This window comes from Oryctolagus cuniculus, chromosome 7 (genome assembly GCF_964237555.1).
Source record: "Oryctolagus cuniculus chromosome 7, mOryCun1.1, whole genome shotgun sequence".
In the NCBI taxonomy this organism is placed as follows: Eukaryota; Metazoa; Chordata; class Mammalia; order Lagomorpha; family Leporidae; genus Oryctolagus; species Oryctolagus cuniculus.
Genome location: NC_091438.1, coordinates 71,004,040 through 71,010,120, shown reverse-complemented (window position 1 = coordinate 71,010,120; position 6,081 = coordinate 71,004,040). Strand labels below are relative to the sequence as shown.

The following is a 6,081-nucleotide window of genomic DNA, read 5'->3' as shown; positions in this document are numbered from 1 at the left end:
CCTTTTCATGTAACCACTGAGTCCCCACAGTCTCAGCACATGTGGATTCCATAGTCACCAGGTTCAGAGGTTTCTTTCCACCCTACCAGCCTGTCCAGTCAACAAAGAGGCAGATATTCCTCAAGACAGCTCTACCTAGGCATCCTGACCCTGGTAGTCTGCAGGCGCCCTACTGTCCCACATGGCTACACAGCCACCTCCCAGCCAAGCTCAAAGTCAGTGGAGACTGTAAACTGTTCCCTCCACTAGAATTTCTGGATCACACGGGCACACAAGAGCCATGGCTGAGCATTGCTTCCTGTCCACCATTGCCACTAACATTTCTGATTTGGTGTACCATCTCAGTGCATGTGCACAATGGCTTCCCAAGCTCCCATCCTAACCCAAGATGTCACTTGCCCTCTCTCAGCCATGCAATGTGTGCTGTCTTGGGGAAGTTGGGGTGAGAAAAAGTGTCCCCTCTACTTCAGCTGGGTCCGCAGGCAACCACCAGCAGCTACTACCCTCAGGGCTCCAGTCCATGCCACACTCTGCCTCTAGCTATATCACCACAGTTTGCTGCAGTCCAGTCTCACCTCCATCTCCAAACTGCTGCCCACTCTCAGCAGCTGCAGCTGTGCTCAAGCTCGTATTGCTTGTCCACACCCTTGACACAGGTCAACAGTATCCACCACCACCACCACCCCGTAGGACCTCCAATACAGTTTTCTCTCCAATTCTTTCCTAAGAGCGCACTTCATACAATTTTGCATTTTGCTCCCTAAAGAACCATCCTGGAACCTCTCAATTTTGCCTTCCTTATTAAAGATCAGGTGCATGTAGGTGCATGGATTGTTTTCTGGAATTTCTGTTCTGTTCCACTGGTCCACATGTCTACTTTTGTACCAGTGTCAAGCATTTTGGTTATAACGGCCCTTTAGTATGTCTTGAAATCTGGTATTTTGATTACTCCAATTTTGTTTTCGATGTTTAAGATTTCTTTAGCCATTTGGGGACTCTTGTGTTTCCACATGAATTTTAGCATAGTTTTTCTACATTTGAGAAGAATGTCATTGTAATTTTGATTGATATCACATCAAACCTGTAAATTGCATTGGGTAGTATGTACATTTTGATATTAATTCTTCCATATCATGAGCATGAAAGATTTTTTCCATTTTTTGTGTCTCCTTTTTCTACTGTTTTGTAATTTTCATTATAGAGATTTTTCACCTCATTGGTTAAATTTATTCATAGGCATTTCAATTTTTTATAGATGTTGTGAAAGTGACTAACCATAGATGCTCTTTCTGAGCTATGGCATTCTCTGTGTCTAAAAAGGGTATTATTTTTTGTGTTAATTTTATATTCTACCACTTTACCAAACTCTCTTATGAGATACAGTAGCCCCTTAGTGGAGATTTTTGGTTCCTTTATATATAAAATCATGTCAACTGCAAGCAGGAATAATTTGATTTCCTCCTTTCCAATTTATATCCCTTTGATTTCTTTTTTTTTTTCTTGCCTTATGGCTCTGGCTAAAACTTCCACAACTACATTGAAGAACAATGGTGAAAGTGAGCATTTTGTCTGGTTCTAGATCTCAGTGGAAGTGCTTTCAACATTTCCCCATTCAATATGATGCTGGCTCTGTGTCTGTAATAAATTGACTTGGTTGTATTGAGGAATGTTCAGTTATACCAAATTTTTTTTTTTATCTTTTATTTAATGAATATAAATTTCCAAAGTACGACTCATGGGTTACAATGGCTTCCCCCCCCCATACCGTCCCTCCCACCCACAACCCTCCCCTTTCCCACTCCCTCTCCCCTTCCATTCACATCAAGATTCATTTTCGATTATCTTAATATACAGAAGATCAGCTTAGTATACCTTAAGTAAGGATTTCAACAGTTTGCTCCCACACAGAAACATAAAGTGAAAAATAATAGATGATTTTTTTTAAATGATGATGAAATCAGATCAGACCTATTGTCATGTTTAATCCCAGTGAGAGTCAAGTTGGGAATTGATAATTTCTTTTCTTTTTTTTTTTTTTTTTTTTTTTACAGAAGATCAGTTTAGTGTACATTAAGTAAAGATTTCAACAGTTTGCACCCCCATAGAAACACAAAGTGAAATATACTGTTTGAGTACTCGTTATAGCATTAAGCCTCAGTGTACAGCACATTAAGGACAGAGATCCTACATGAGGAGTAAGTGCACAGTGACTCCTGTTGTTGACTTTACAAATTGACACTCCTGTTTATGGCATCAGTAATCTCCCTATGCACCAGTCATGAGTTTCCAAGGCTATGGAAGCCCCTTGAGTTCTCCGACTCTTATCTTGTTTAGACACGGTCATAGTCAAAGTGGAGGTTCTCTCCTCCCTTCAGAGAAAGGCACCTCCCTCTTTGAAGACCTGTTCTTTCCACTGGGATCTCACTCACAGAGATCTTTTTGCCAGAGTGTCTTGGCTTTCCATGCCTGAAATACTCTCATGGGCTTTTCAGCCAGATCCGAGTGCCTTTAGGGCTGATTCTGAGGCCAGAGTGCTATTTAGGACAACTGACTGAACACCAAAAAGGAAACCTCCTGAAGTGAAATGGACACTATGAGAAATGGTGACTTGATCAGCATAGCCCTGACTGCTAAAGGACAACTTAATACATTATCCCTCATAGTATTTTTTTTGTCTGTTCTACTTAATATGACTGGTTTAATTCTGTAATTATCACACAGTTATTCTTAAGTGTTGAAAATTAACTGAAATGTGATCCCTGTTAAACATAAGAGTGGGAATAAGAGAGGGAAGAGATGTATAATTTGGGGCATGCTCGGGCTGACTTGCCCCAATTGGTAGAGTTGGAAACATACCAGGGGATTCCAATTCAATCCCATCAAGGTGGCATGTGCCAATGCCATCTCACTATTCCAAGTGATCAATTTCAGTTCACAATTGATCATAATGAAAGGACTAAGAGTCAAAGGGAGCACATAAACAAGTCTAGTATCTGCTAACACTAACCGATAGAATAAATAAAGGGGAGAGTGATCCAACATGGGAAGTGAGATACTCAGCAGACTCATAGAATGGCGGATGTCCTAAATAGCAGTTATACCAAATTTATTTAAGGTTTTAATCATAAAAGGATGCTGTATTTTATCAAATGCTTTCTCTGCATCTATTGAGGTAATTATATTAGATTTACTCCTCAATTTGTGATGTGATATATCCCTGCATACCAGATCCATATGTTGAACCATCCCTGCATACCAGACACTCTTGGTCTGGATGAATGATATTTCTTATGTATTGCTGGATTCAATTAGCTAGTATTTTGTTGAGAATTTTTGCATTTATGTTCATTAGGGATAGTTCTCTTTATTATATCTTTTTATGATTTTGGATTTAAAGTGATGATGACCTCATAGAAGGGGTTTGGGAGACTCCCTCCATTTCAATTGTTTGAGAAGAATTGGAGTTAGTTACTTTTTAAAAGAAGAACTCTGATCAAATTCAGCAGTGGATCCATCAGGCCCTGGCTTTTCATTGTTGGCATGTTTTTGTTTGTTTGTTTGTTTGTTTTTTGACAGGCAGAGTGGACAGTGAGAGAGAGAGACAGAGAGAAAGGTCTTCCTTTGCCGTTGGTTCACCCTCCAATGGCCACCACAGCCAGCACGCTGCGGCCGGCGCACTGTGCTGATCCGAAGGCAGGAGCCAGGTGCTTCTCCTCGTCTCCCATGGGGTGCAGGCCCCAAGGACTTGGGCCATCCTCCACTGCACTCCCTGGCCACAGCAGAGAGCTGGCCTGGATGAGGGGCAACCGGGACAGAATCCAGTGCCCCGACCGGGACTAGTACCCGGTGTGCCACTGCCGTTAGGTGGAGGATTAGCCTAGTGAGCCGCGGCACCGGCAGCATGGTCTTTATTACTGATTCAATCTCCATCTGTGTTGTTGGTCTATTTAGGTTTTCTATATCTTCATGACTCAATTTTGTAGATTGTATGTATCCAGGAATCTATCCATTTGGGAGAGTTGTGTCATCTTACTTATTCTTTTTTTCTTGAATTTCTTTATTTATTTTTAGGCATTTGTGTACATAATTATGTTTCTCTGATGGATTTTGTCTTTGTCTCCTCTGTGGCTTTGCGGGGTGTCTGCTCTTTCAGTGAATACTCAAAGGCATGTGTTGAGTGTGGCCAAAGAGCTCTGGTCAGTTCTCCAGGATGGGGCAAGTATCCAGGGTGGCAGCCAGGTTGGGCTTGGTAGATCTTCTCTATTCTCAACAGGGGGGAGGGTATGATCACCCCTGTTTCCACAATCACACCCTCACCACCTTTCTTCCAAGATGATCAATTCCCAGAGTTAGGCCACAGGGGTACAAACTTCACCTGTGCTGCCACATGAACCACACAAAGCATCTGTGCAGTCCTGTGTGTGATCACAGAACCCTCTGCAATGACTCACCTCAAGCAGGTTGGGAGTGCTGAGCCTCTGGTCCCCAATACAGTAATTAACCAGAGACAAAACTACACCTTTCATCCTACTGTGGAATCACACAATTCCCACAGGCACATTTTGCAAGGCTCCAATAGTCACAAGGTACAGCGGATCTGCTCTGAAACCTGTCCTGTCCAAGGAGAGAGCATAAACGTTCCCATGGAAAGCTGCCTATGGGTGCTCTGCCTTGGCGATTTGAACTCTGGAGCCTTTCATCTTTCTAAGAACTAGAGCAATTGCTGCTGCTTCATTTCCTCATGTGTACATTGAGCATTATCAACAGTATAGGTCTAAGTTATATGCTAAATGAAACAATAGATACAATGATTAGGATGAAAAGGACACAGCATCGGAACTCAATACATGCTGATTTTCTTCCTGCTATAGATTTGAAATGACAGAAACAATCTACATTTAATTGAAGAAGTGTAATTTGCATATTTTGTGTCTTTTTAGCCTTTTACATTTTTGTACTTGCATAACTGAATGTATGCATTATCAGTTTCTTGAGCATCCATTCTCATATGTATCCTCTGACACAAATTTATCCTCTCCACACACACATACCCACACCTGTGAACAATCAATGTCCCCATTACACATCTTACACTTTACTTCTCCATTCTCATTCTTTTATCTGTCTGGAAAGCCCTTCCAGCAATCTCCACTTTATAAATTCTACTCATTCTTTAAGAGGCAACTCAAATTTCACCTTCTCTGTGATACTTCTCCATCCTACACTTGGATGAATTAATCACACTGCTTCTATGCTTTCATAACACTTTGTCTAAATGGCTGGTATTGCCCTTAAGATGTCACAAAGTTTTCTTTTTGGTCTTTGAAACTATTTCTTATTCATATAAGAGGGAGAGAGACACTGAGAGAGAGAAAGAGAGAGAGCCAGAGGGCCAGAGAGAGAGAACTCCCATCCACTGGTTCATTCCCAAATGCCCTCAACAATCAGAGCTGGATGAGAGACAAAATCAGGAGTTGAGAATGCAATCCTGGTCTCCCGGCAGGCACCTAATTACATGGGCCATAATTGCCTCCTAGGATCAGCCTTGGCAGGAAGCTGGAGTCTAAAGTTGGAGCTATGCTTTGAATAAAGGCACTCCAATGAGTGACCTGGGCATCTTAGCATCTTAACTGCTAAATAAACCTGTTGTATATAAATATATATATATAGTCACTAAGTTTTTGAATTTCTAACTTTCTTGCTAAATAGATTTAGTGATGAGAAACCATGTCTTGTCTGTACCTATGAGGGATTCTTCAAAAAGATCATCAGAAAATACATACTAAGAAAAAATATAAGTGGATTTCCAAAAATTTTACACCAAAATAACCTTTTCTTTTAGCTTTCCACAAACTTTTTGAAATACCACTATATACCCTAGCATCTAGAACCAAGTCTACAACTAACTAATGAGTATCAAACTATTTTTAAAAGTTAATTCTTGGAGGCCACTGGGTCCCTATCACACATGTGAGAGACCAGGATTGAATTCAGTGCTCTGGCCTGGTCCAGTCACAGATGATGGGAGCATTTGGGAATTGAAGCAGTGGATGAAAGAACTGAAACAGTGGATGAAAATTC

At 41.1% G+C, this 6,081-nt stretch overlaps 1 pseudogene; it reads left to right on the top strand.

Moving 5' to 3' along the window:
• The first annotated feature begins 388 nt into the window (after window positions 1-388).
• The window catches only part of LOC100355875 (X-ray repair cross-complementing protein 6 pseudogene), a 32,492-nt pseudogene continuing 26,799 nt past the window's right edge, over window positions 389-6,081 (top strand).